Source organism: Lissotriton vulgaris, chromosome 5 (assembly GCF_964263255.1).
Source record: "Lissotriton vulgaris chromosome 5, aLisVul1.2, whole genome shotgun sequence".
Classification (NCBI taxonomy): Eukaryota; Metazoa; Chordata; class Amphibia; order Caudata; family Salamandridae; genus Lissotriton; species Lissotriton vulgaris.
In genome coordinates this window covers 361,959,335-361,972,666 of record NC_141693.1, presented here as the reverse complement: position 1 = coordinate 361,972,666, position 13,332 = coordinate 361,959,335, and positions in this window count along the sequence as shown.

Sequence of the window (13,332 nt, the reverse complement as noted above, 5' to 3'; positions counted from 1 at the left end):
CTGCTGCTCTGGGATCGTTAAAATTGATTAGTACGCAGTCCCCAGTTAGGTCCTTACGTCTATTACCGATCCACCCTACACGGCGAACATAGGCTATTCTGCCGTCAATGTGCCCTGGGAGGGGTCTATTTACTTTGAGCCAAGAGAGTGTCTTATGTTTAAGATCAGAATATAGCTCAACTGAGCCCTCTTCAAGCTCCGGGACACCCGTTAAGATTACCACATACGGTTTACAACCAGGGGGGAGGCTAGCATTGGGTGTGTGCCTTTTTACCCTATCTACTGGTGTTGTGGCCGGAGGTTTAGCTAAAGGTTTGGCTAGGGGTTTAGGCGTAGCCTGGTTGCCTGGAGTGGAAAAGGATGGAGTTACGTTTCCATTAGACCTGGCAGGCAAATTTCCTACTGTATTAGAGTTAAGGGCTATAGGCTTGGGATTAGGAGCAAAGTTAACCTTCGGAGCCTTAGGCGCTTGGGTAGTGGCTTTTTTCTTTTGGCGGCCCAAGCTGGGCTCAGGAGCGGGAGTTTTTGGAACAGGGCTGGTTCCAGTATTGGGTTGGAGTGACTGAGGGATCTCCCCAGGTGCAGGCGGTTTTTGGCGAGGTACAGACTCAGAAGGAACTAGGGTGACAGCTCCACTCCTTAGCCCGCCATTTTCTTCACCCTGCACCTTAGCATGGAATTTGACCAGTGATTTCACAGCGTAAAAGTTGTCCTGCATTGACTGCTCAAGGGCAGCTAATTTACGTGTGAGGCTGTCAATCTTATCTACGAGCGGCATCACCACGGACCTGATTAAGTTCTCAACATCTGAGTCGGTGTGCACAGCCTGGGGGGGTATGGTGGAACCTAGAGAAGCCAACGGGCCTAGTATGCCCTCAGGTGCAATATCTCTGGTGTGGGTGGAAGAAGTGTTTGAGTATGGGACATGATTTGTAGTAGTACCCCCTTTAGGCGCATTTTGCCTACTCACTTTACTGTATGGCTTATGGGACCCCCCCCCTCCGAGGACTGGCAGGACGCTTTCGCTTTTTTTGTGCAACTTGTCCTAGGGCTGGTTTCCCAGTAGGGATAGTTGCCTGAACTGCTGCTGAGGGGGTGCTAGCTTCAATGGATACCACTATGGGGGGAGGTTGTGTGGCTTCATTAGGTCGCGCTAAGGGGCTACGGGCATTATTGGTCTCTGAGTAAAGATCACAATTTTGGGCCCCCTGCGAAGGGTCAGTTTGGTCAAGAGGAATTGAGTGTATTGAGTCTTGAGCAATGACTGGTGCAGTGGTAGTTACCCTTTCTAGGCTTGCCCTGATCCGACTTACTCTCTCGTCAATGTCCGGAGAGTCAATTACGACCAATGGTGTAGTAGGCACATTTACGGGACAGGGGGCTAAGGCAAGGGCGCCCATCGAAGAGCGCTTGTGAGATAGACCCCTGGAGTCCCGGGATAATCTTCGTTCAGCAAGGATTATCTCCTTTTCTACGATGGAAACAGCCCGGGTAATAAATTGGTCCATTGTGCCTATAACAACGTCTCCCGCAGCTTTCCTTGATTTACTTGCTCTTGTGCCTGAGGCCATGTTCTAGCAATTCGCCCTCCCTCTTGGGAGAGCCAAGAGATATGGCCCGGCCCGGCCTCTTCTGGCCCCTGATGGCCACAGATGGTCCCGCCCTTGTCCCGGGCTTCTCCCGCGATGCTCCCGCGTGCTCCCGCACAGCGGGATGAAGGCGTTCCTATGTGGGGGCGTGAAGCGAGGGGGTGGGAGGGGCAAGAGGTCTGCAGGTGTGCCGGGACGCAGGGACTCCTGGATTTTTGAGTCCCTGCAGCGGCAGCGCTGGTGATTAGAGCGTGGCCCTGCTCCCTCGAGTGCTTGTCAAGGGCTGTGAGCAAACGTGCTCCCAACAGCCTCACGGACCAGAGCTGCGACGCGGCACCCGCGGAGCGGGTGCGGCTAGTTGTAGCGGAAGGCAGCAACAACTACAACGGTGTCCACAACTATAACAGGATAACGCCGGTAAGCCCTCGGCGTGCGAGTGTCCCGCTGGAAATGGAGCGTTCAGCTTCTTTTCCACCCTCTGAGCGAGGGGTGGGAGGGGCAAGTGGTCTGCAGGTGTGCCAGGACGCAGGGACTCCTGGATCTTTGAGTCCCTGCAGCGGCAGCGCTGGTGATTAGAGCGTGGCCCTGCTCCCTCGAGTGCTTGTCAAGGGCTGTGAGCAAATGTGCTCCCAACAGCCTCACGGACCAGAGCTGCGACGCGGCACCCGCGGAGCGGGTGCGGCTAGTTGTAGCGGAAGGCAGCAACAACTACAACGGTTTCCACAACTATAACAGGATAACGCCGGTAAGCCCTCGGCGTGCGAGTGTCCCGCCAGAGCAGATCCTGTCTGAACCAGAACACAAGCAACCCAAGACTCATTTGTACATGGCTGGATGAATCTGAGGTGGCATAGAGTGCAAAGAACGATGGGAAGGGAATGCTATCCTGAGTGATTGCCAGTGGTTGCACTATTTGCAAGCATTGCTCCCATCATCCTTTGTCCTTTTCTGTGTTTGCCACTTCTCTCTTTCTCAACACGGGCACTATTTGAGCATGCCTAGTGCCAGGCACACACTGTGTGTGATGTATACCAGTAGTCTTGTATAAGGTGGGTACCCTTACAGTTTCATAAAACTATTCTTGGTCATATGTTAAAACTTTTCAAACATTGGATGTGTGATGTACAACACAGCACACTTGTGAAGTTGGATAAGTTGAGAGAAATCAATACATTTCTTCAACTTAATAGCCTCAAGGAGGCATACATTTTTGGTGCAAATCCTTGTTTACTAATATTAGCAGCTAGAGCTTTGCATCAAAAACTATGTCTGGTAGCATGTAACACCAATGGAAAAAGCGCAAAACAGTATTCTCATTACTTTCTAACACAAAAAATGTTTTGCACTGGAAAGTAAATAGTTTATCAAGACTTTGCACCAGTTTGGGTCACTTCTTGTAACTTTGCACAAGCACAAAGCCTTGGATAATGTTATGTTATGTTAGACTCCTTTTATAGCGCGCTACTCTGAAGTTTCCCGGCGCAGGTGCCACAAGGTGAAAAGAAGGAGAGGATGGCCTGATGAATGATTACTTAAATAGCAGAGTTTTCAGCTGCTTTTCAAACAGCCTAAGGCTCCCGGTGTTCCGAAGTCCAAAAGGCAAGGCATTCCAAGCCATGGCCGCTTTAACCGACAGGGAACTGCCGCCCAATCTAGACAGGCGGTACCTAGGAACAACAGCAAGGCATTGGCCAGTAAATCACAGCTGTCGAGGCGGTACGTAGAATGAAAAAACGTCCCCTGAGATAGTGTCTTATAGAGGGCACCATGAACAAGTATCCGCTCCTGAGTCTGTTATCTCAGAGAGGTTATGCATCAGGCACCTGATATTGTTAGACATGACTATTATTGAATGACAAGCACTCCTCTCTCATAAAATCTATATCTCTTGCCCACACACCACTTTGTATATTCTTAGAATCAATTAGAAATCCGCACAATAAAACCATTCACTTAAAAAAACTAATTAGTGCAAATGTGTATCCATTAAAGTAGCAAGACCGAAACTCTGAGATTTTTAATTAATGTCTGTTAGCACTGACCTATTCAGCCAAAGGTTTCCGAAATTCAACCACCAACCACTCTTCAGGTCAGAATAATTGATTATGCACTCAGAGGCATAACTGTTAATTAGCCCTTGAAGCCATAATAACATATTAGGTGGAAAGGTATTGAACCAGCAGTGAGCGGTAATCAATCGAGCCATGTTACGAGCAAAAACTACAAATGCATAAAATGTCATTCTGAGCCTGCAGCCACACCCATATAAAGTGAGCGACTTTTGAACTGGGAACCAGATTTGAATCCTGGTGTCACTCCACCTCCTGTGATCCTGGGCAAATCACTTAACCTCTTCCCATGCCTAAAATAACTGTAACAAGCATTTGCAATGCAACAAGTCTTGCATTTGCGAGAGTTTAAGCTATTTGCATTATAAATGGCAATGCCTTTTATTTATGTTTTAAAAACCAACTCATAAATAAAAGGCTTTCTCATTTACAATGCTAATAGCTCAAACTCTTGCAAATGCGAGACCTATTGCATTGCTAATGCTTGTTCTTTATGTTTGGAAGAACTGGGGTCTCATTTATGAAAAGTGACGCATCGCTGCGTGCACACAGTATTGCGTCACTTTTCATTCCCACCTTGTGACATGCTGGATGCGGCATATTTACAATATGACGCATCATGTCGCAAGGAGTTACAGATACGTTAGTATTTCTTACGTATCTGTAGGCGCAAAAATGACGCATTGTTGGAGTGTGTCTCAAAAGTGATGCAACTTCACCAATGGGTCATTTAACATGGGCAAGTCCCATTTCAATATGCCTGCGTCAGTCTTACGCCTGCTGTGAGGCAGACGTAAGATTTTGACAAATTTGCGTCTTAAAGTGGTGCAGTGAAATCTCATAGATTTCACTGCGATACTTCTACGAGGCTTACTTGGGTCAGAACGCCCACCCTGCATACATTATACCTGGTACAGGTATAATGTGGCGCAGGGGTTTACAAAGTGACGCATCTAGCTAGATGCGTCACTTTGTAAATATGACTCAACATGCTGAATTTGTTACGCCACTGTTGCGTCACAAAAAGTGACACTCCGGCAGCGTAAAAGGGACTCAAGGGCTCATAAATAAGCCCCCAAGTATATTACAATACGCAGTGGTAACTGCCTTGGTACAACCCTTACAAAAACAAGAATGCTGCCGAAGCTTCTTCTGCTATCGCGGGAGACAGATGACGCATGAAAAACGGATCCCTTCAGCCCTCTGTACTTTGAAACGCTACAGCTGCCTCCTCTTAAACACAAAGAGGAAAGGAAGATGGAGGCAGGGCTTTGGGAGCCCAATCTACCACTGGACTCGAGCTGAGCTGCTGCTGAAGAGTCAAACAAAGAGGCCCCACACGCACCGCAGCTATGGCCAAATTGCATCTTTTGCCTGCAAAAGCAGGCAGGAGAAAGCCCTTCACGAAAATTGTGCTTTGAGGATGTAATTAAAACATACCATGTAACAACACAAGTAAAAGGGCCAGACCTCATGGGAGATAACCAGTGGTGGCTTGCATAGGGCGTGCTGGGGGGCGGGGTAGGGGTAGTAAACTCAGACATACAACGGAACGGAGGAAAGTAATTATTACGTTCCTCCATTCCGTCTCATGTCTGAGTATACTTCCCCCCACGCTGGCCCTCCCCCACCGCAACCCACCTGCCCCACCCCACCGCCCGCAGCACGCCCTGCGCGAGCCACCACTAGAGATAACAAATACGGACAAGGCTGTACTAAGGAGGGACTAACAAGCTTAATAACAAATCAGAAGCCAAAATTTACAAAGGACAATGACACTAGCCAATGAAAAATATAGGCAGAGAGTGGGCGGAGCTACAGGTCTGTATCTGAACAAAGCTTGCCTCGCAGAACAGCGCATGTGCTGACCAGGCTCGACCAAAAAAACATCCAACAGTATGCAAGGCGACCTGGTGGCCATGTAAAGCTTCCAATGCTCTTGGGCCGAGTTCGTGCTACACAAAACTGAAAAAAATATCATAAATCTTTGAAATTTTAAGACAAAAATATGAAAGCAATGTTTGCATCTATATATAGATGTTCAGGCATGTTCAACACTAAGCTCTCTGTTTACTTAAGTTATCCAGGGTTATATATAGCTGAAAGGCATTGTTTTAGTTTGCTAATCAGATATCTGTTATTTCTAGACACTGGCTTTAATAGCATTTACAGGTTCCCAACTAATGAACAGATTCCATAATTCCAGTGAATATTTACCACAGATTGCTGAAATATCATCTTTTGGATGGTTAATAAAGTTAGCACAATGGCTACTGCATTTTGGTACTTCCAAAAAACTAGCTTACGCAGTAGGCTGTTGCATAGGGGCATAACCGCTAGAATCATCCGCTAACTATGAACCACCCTGAGGTTCTCATAGAAATCTGTTTGGGAGGAGCTGTCCGTCCTGGGCATAGTTTCTTGGTGGTGGCACAATCTGATTACAATTCTTGATAGCAGCGGCACAATCTGTCTCAGGCACAGTTCTTGCCCAACATGGCGACCAGTCCCATCAATGAATCCTCTCGGAACTGCTACCCATCCTCCACAGGGCAAGCAAATCACTCTTCACAGTGTTCCTTCTTTGGACTGCCCCACACATTATCGCGGTAAGGCTGCTTATAGCTCTTCTTGGTTAGTCACACCTCCTGTAAATGTTGGCAGGTTCCTTCTGTCTCTCAGCAGGTAGGTCAGAGGAATAGCTTCTTACAGCAAGGCCAAACTTTAGATGATGTACCCTCATTTCTGGGAAGGTGGCTGTTTGGCAGGCATTAACTGTGGCTGCATAAAAGTCATCTGAGTACTCTGCAGAGCTCTCCTCCTTCCAGCTTTAGGAATGCCATAAATACACTTCCACTGCATGGAAAATCAATCTCACCTCCATCTTGTATACAGAAATAGGCCAGGGGGCTTCCAAAATGTAACCCACAGGCATCCATTTAATTCCTGTGGCTCACTCATACACACAATGCATGCACCACACAGGCCACCTACACAAACATGCACAACATAACACTTGTGATTTTTAGCGCTAGGATCTGGTCACGCTCATATAACTGAACTTTACATGAGTGGGCCACTAGGTCTCCACTCCAATGACACAGAGAAAAAGGCCTAGTCACAACTATTAACTTGACACAGTTTGCTGGTGCTGCCGCTCTACATGCTTGGCCAATGATGGGGAGAGTGGTCAACTGGTGTGCCTCTACAGTTCACTAGACATGTCAAGGAGCTCAATCATCCCAAAGAACAAATATTTGCCTATATCAGACACTAGACGTCATGCACTCAGGGTAGAGGGGCATGAATGTACACCATGCAGGAGACATTCACGTCTTAACAACTTCTGGTTGGTTAATTCTGCTATTATGATCTTTCTCTCACTGCCAAGAAGCCTTTACGGGTAACGGAGCACTCTACTGAATTTACTAATTACGTAATTCATCAATGGAATGATTAAATAACAAATTAATTTATTCATTCATGCATTCGCTCATTCACTGATCATTAAACAGTGAATAAATAGCTGAGGTCAAGGGTTAAACCAGGTCGGACAAATAACAAAACGCTAAAGTCTGGGAAATTATGGGCCTGATTTAAAGTTTTGAGGATGTCCGATCTGCCCTATCAAGAGTGTACATACATCAATCCCCTTCAAATATGAAGGATAAGATGCAGCTTTTTGGCAGAGGTCCTGCATCCCATAAGTCTTTCATGGTTGCAGTTTTCTTGCCAAGAAATTGCATTATGAGGTTTCTTTCAGCCCCAAATCTAAAACAAATCCTAAAAAGAGTATTGAAGTTCCATAAAACATGTGACAGCGGAAATTCGATAAACCGAGAGAGGATTAATATTCATTTTAAGGTCTTTTAACCAGCAAATCACGATGCGAGGTAAATTAGCCCACTTCTTTGATTGAGACTGAAGTTGTGAACAAGGAGGGGCACATCACATGCTTGGGAGACTGGCTGCTAAAATCTAAGGGGCATATTTACAATGAAATAGTGCAGCAAGTAACTTTGCTGCGCCGAGCTTCTTAAAAAACGCAGGGTTGCACTATATTTACAAGAATACGGCACACCCCTGTGCTCTCCCCTGCGCCTGTGCACAGGAGCCGTGCGCCAACGCAGGCACCCTTGCACCATGATACAAGATTCCCCTCGTTGCAGGAATAATTGTTGTTGTGCAGGGAGGGACACCTTCCTAGACAAAAACAATCATTAACAGCATATTTTGCTCCTTCCATGTGTGCTGCATCGAGGAGAAATAAAAGTATTTCTTATCGTTGACCCACCCTTATGCCGCCCCTGGTGAGGCGTACATTTTTGGCACTGCCTCAGATTTACAATTCCATGAAAATCTGGGGCAGTGTCAAAAAGCACAGGGTGTTGCTGGGAACGCCCACAGAAACATCCATTGCGCGCTCCTTTAGTGCAGAAAACTGCGTCACAGGGCACAATATTTATAAGGCGGCATTAAGTCACAAAAAGTAGCTTAACACTGCCATGTAAATATGGAGCAGGACACAGCGCCACCGCAACATCGCAAGAAGGGGCGCTCTGGTGGCGCAGGGGCCTTGTAAATGAGGCCCTAAATTTTGTCTGAATTAAGATGAAATTCCAAAAACTGCAAAAGTTTGATGGCAGAACATCTATCATTTGCAATGTTGTTAAATAGGGCAATGTGATTTACAACCACCGCCGTAACTTGTACCTTGGTATTTTAGTCATGTTCTGACATATGTTAGTTCACATTTAATCGTCCATTAAAGGGCTGAAGGCATAGCACAAACAGTAACCTAGGGCAGCCACACCTTGTATCTTTATGTGCATGGACAGATGTTGACATTAAGCCATTGATGTATACAAAGGTTAGAGCTTTTATCTTTAAGCTATTTATTGCTTGGATAAATGTTTCCAGGAAAAACATTTCACACACCATAGCCCAAAGAAATGTCCATCTGACTCTGGCAAATCTCTTCTCTGCATCCAGAGTAGCAGTTGCCAGAGGTTTCTTATTAGTACTCACCATAATAAAAAGACATGCAATAGAGCTAGTATGAGTCATATTTTATATAGCACACACATTTATGAATATATGAATTATGAAATTGTCTTGCTTCTTGTAGGATATTTGTGGGCAAGGAACACCAGAAAGTAGAACTTTACTGAAATGTCATGTTATGTTATGTGAAAAAATGTACATAGCTGTCCCAAGATGGGGTTTCCCTGTGCTAGTTCAGGCCGTGGCTGTGGACGAGTTAGGTGCTTTGGAGGGGAGTCGCCGGGACGCAAATGATCCTGGCGTGAAGATAACCCCCCACCACGAGCCTAAGAGGCTTTTCATATCGCTCGCACGAATTCTGCATCATTCACCAAATGCAGGGGACACATGAAGAAGTCCCTATGCACCAATTACATTCAAGTTTGTAATTGTTATTAATATCCCGCCTTTTTCTTTACCAGTGGCGCCTTAGCGTGCGTCACCGATAAGGTGAGGTCTATCTTGGTCCTGATGAATGCTGAGCTGAATCTTGGCTCAAGATAGCAGAAACATGTCGACTTATTTTTGTATATTTAATTTGTATTGGACATTTTGGTTCAAACTAATTTCCTCTATGTCCGTCTTTCTTCACTGTTTTTAACAGAGTCAGAGCTACCTCTTCATTAAAACGGTTTGGGGAGTAGCCCGTACTCCTTTTAAATCACTTTCTTATCACTGTTGGATATAATTTTCCAAATAAGAACCCAATGAAGACAACTGGCAACCGACTTTCAGTTGGTGCCTGAGGGTTCTTTTTCTGTGCACGTATAACCCACTTCAGTACTGTCCTTTTGGGTCTATTACTCGGGCCTAGCTGGTAGTAATCTCTTCAATTCATGATTTCACTACCTTTTACCTGTTTCCTTTTTTTGTACTTTGACCTTTCTAGTCACGCTTTTGTTGATTTGTACTAGTTCAGAAGTAAACACTAACTGCAGCAGTGGCCTGAAAAGAAGAACCCAAAAAAGAACAATCTAACACAGGAGAAAAGCCAGGTCTTTAGAGTGTTCCTGAAAGACAGGTGGTTCTGGATGTTCCAGATGGAGAGGGAAAGTGCGTTCCAGAGAACTGGGGCTTTTGCACAAAATGAGCTGCCTCCCGCTCTTACTCTCGTGGCACGAGGGACAGTGGTCAGATTAAGTTTGGCTGAATGTAGGGGGCGTGAGGTCAATACCAGGGTAGCTGGTTAGAAAGAATACAGGCCTCCACAATCTTGTGAGCCGTACACAGAATCTTGAAGTGCACATGCTTCCCCACAGGGAGCCAGTGCAGTCTATGAAGGAGACTTGAGTCAGGGCCCAATTTTGGAAGGGAAGAAAGCAGTCTGGCAGCAGCATTTTGAGCCAGTTGGAGTCTTCTAACCACTTCCTTGTTGTTTCCTAAATATAGAATATTGCAGTAATCTGGTCAAGATAGAATAGCAGCTTGAATGATGATTTGATGGGTGGAAGGGTTGAAAAATCCAAGAATGGGCTTGAAACTTCGCAATAGCCCAATAATTGTGCCTGCCACCGATTTGGCCTGTGCTTCAAAAGATAAGGTGTTATTCACCCAGATGCCTAGATTTTTTACAGCAGTCTTGGGTGGAGGGTAGTACCCAAGTGAGGGGGGCCACTAGTGATCGCCCCATGAGTGGGTGTTGTTTCCTGTTACGAGAATTTCAATTTTACTTGTGAAATGTATATGTCCCGAAGAATCTGCCTTCTGATCCCAAATGCAATAGAGGATTGTATGGGAATGGGGTTTAGACTTTATGGAATACCTTATAGACTTCAAAAGTTTAATGATTGGAACAGAGCAGTTTGTCCAACAAAGCAGGTTATTGTAATTGATCTTGCAGATTCCAGCTGAGCGTTGCTGGGGCAAGCATGGATAACCACTCCCTACAGCATTCTGTAAAGGTGAATACACTAGCCCTATCTTGGCTACCAATCTCCATATGTGTCCCTTTTTTTTGTTACATTGTTTATTTGGTGGTCTTTCTTTAGTCATAAATGCTTGTGTTCCACCACCATGTTGACTCTCTTAATAAAGATCGCTTCTACATGCTTTTCCGCTCCTAAGAATCCCTCTCATGATTTTCAATACTACGGTTTTCCAGAGTGCTAACCCGTTGTCCAAAAGTGGCAAGTTTAGGGTAGTTCTCCAAACTGTCCTAGTGTCTTTGTTTGGAGCCTATTATGTGAAACAAACAGGGACCCCCTGAAAATGTATCAGTTTCCTGAGTCAGGGCAAAACATTTTGTGTGAATATAGTACTCAGGCAAATCTCCAATGAACACTAGCACATAAACAGTGGCATTTGCCAAACAAATGGAAAGGGGCGACCAATCGGTCCCCCCGAACGTATGGTGGAGTACCCCGATCCCTCCGGGAAGCCATCTTGGGCGGGAGGCGAGTCCCGGCTGGTATGCCCGAAGCGGCGTAGCCGGGGCGCGCTTTTTCCCGCCCTAGAGTGGGTTGTCCTAGACACCGAAGCCGCCAGCCACGCCCCCGGAGGCGGGCAGAGGCGGGTTTACGCCCGCCCGAAGAGGGATAAAAGGAGCGACAAGCCAAAGTAGCATCCTCTTGTTCCTGTGCTCTGAAGCTGCACTCCCCGCTGCCCGTGAGCTCGAGACGGAACGAAGAGCCAATTTTGAGCGTTGTAATTTTGTCTTTGTTCTTTCAGAGAATCATCGTTCGAGAATGCCGGGCAAGAAGGTCGGAAAGCGGGTCGGTACCGATCAGATGCTCCGCATGCTCGTGAAAGACATGGCCGAGATGAAGAAACAGATGGCGGCAATGAACGGTGTAGGAGGCCCAAAGCGAGTCATCGGACCAGCATTGCCGGGAGTAGTCCCTAGCGGGAGAGGTAGAAGGTCCAAGAGGGGGGCGACTGGGGGAGAGACCCCGGTTCCCGAGGCGCCGCCGGCGCTCCCCGATACACCGACTGAAGCCCCGATCCCGGTCCCGAAGGAGGGGCAACCAATCCCTGTTGTAGTCACCCCTGTGAACGGGGAGGATATACCTCCCGAGTTGGCTGCACAGCTGGCAGCGTGGTTGGGGAAAGATAGCGAAGGCACCACGGCGGATGACGCCAGGGCAGTAATGAGGCAGTTGCGGCAGTCAAGAGAGGCCGCAAAGGCACCATGTCCTTTTGTTCCCCCGCAGGCTCCAGTGGGTGAAACCGCGGCGGGCACGAGTTCGGCAGCGACTACGATTACAGCCTCTAGTTCAGGTAAGCAGCGACTGCCGATTGCGGGGGAGGGGTCTGTACCCTCGAGAAGGGAGAAAGTGGCTCAGCATATTCCGATTGAAATCAAGGAGAGGATATGAGCTGAGAAATATGTGAACATGTTTTCTTTGCTAACTGATCATTACGAGATTGAGCATGTGAAGGGTCAAAAAGAGTTTTTGCACCCGAGTGTTTGGCACGCCAAGATGGCCGCTTTTAAGGTCGATGAGAACATAGGTAATTGGGGCAGAGCATTTGGCATTTTCACTTCAATTATGGGGGAACGAAGGCCTGAAATGTTGGCCGAGTTACCCGTGTACCAGACACGTATTATGGAGTATTCTCAGTCATATGAGGGCAATCAGTGGTTTTGTTATGATAATGTTTTTCGGAAGGCCAAGGAGTTCGACACATCTCTGACGTGGGATTGTTACGACTCCATTTCTTGGCAAAAGATGGAGAAATCAGGCATGTTAAAGGCACCATTGGTGGGGGGAAGCGGGGGAGAGTTTTCCCGCCATTCATCTGGAGCGCCCTTTCGGGCAGGTTCAAGTAATGAGCATCACTCGAGATCGAGTGGCAATACAGGCAAAAAGGGCATCTGCTGGAATTTTAACAGAGGAAAGTGTACGAGGCCCCTGGGGACATGCAAGTTTAGGCACGACTGTGGGGGGTGTGGGCAATCCTCGCATCCTGAGACCATGTGCAGAGCCAAAACGGGTGATAACGGAAGTAGGGGAAGCGCCAAACAGGTCTGAAATAGTCCGAGGGGCGCCTTTACCTACCCCGGTTGATACCATGGCAATGATTCCTTGGCTCAATGAATACCCGGATCATGTCTCCGCTGGGGTGTTGCGAGATGGGTTTTCGTATGGTTTCCGCATCCCAGTGGGGAATTTTCAGGGTAAGGCACAGTGTAGGAACCAACTGTCGGTCCTGCAGAATACGGCGGTGGTACAGGCGAAGATTGTGAAAGAGTTGACCCGGGGTCGGGTGGCCGGACCATTCGACCCGCCACCAGTTGCTAATTTTGTTTGTTCCCCCTTGGGAGTGGTCCCCAAGAAGGACCCGGGTGAGTTTCGATTAATACATAACTTGTCCGCCCCGAGAGGTCTTTCGGTGAATGATGCGATAGACCCGGAGGTGTGTTCGGTGCGGTACGCATCTTTCGATGAGGCCGTCGCCATGTTGAATCGCCTGGGGCCCGGAGCGCTGATGGCCAAATCAGACATCGAGTCAGCGTTCCGGTTGCTCCCGGTACACCCAGACGATCAGCGTCTCCTCGGTTTTATGTTTCAGGGTCGCTATTACATGGATAAATGTATGCCAATGGGATGCTCCATATCTTGTGCTTATTTTGAGAAATTCAGTTGTTTTCTGCAATGGGTATTCACAAGAATGACGGGGTTTCAACATGT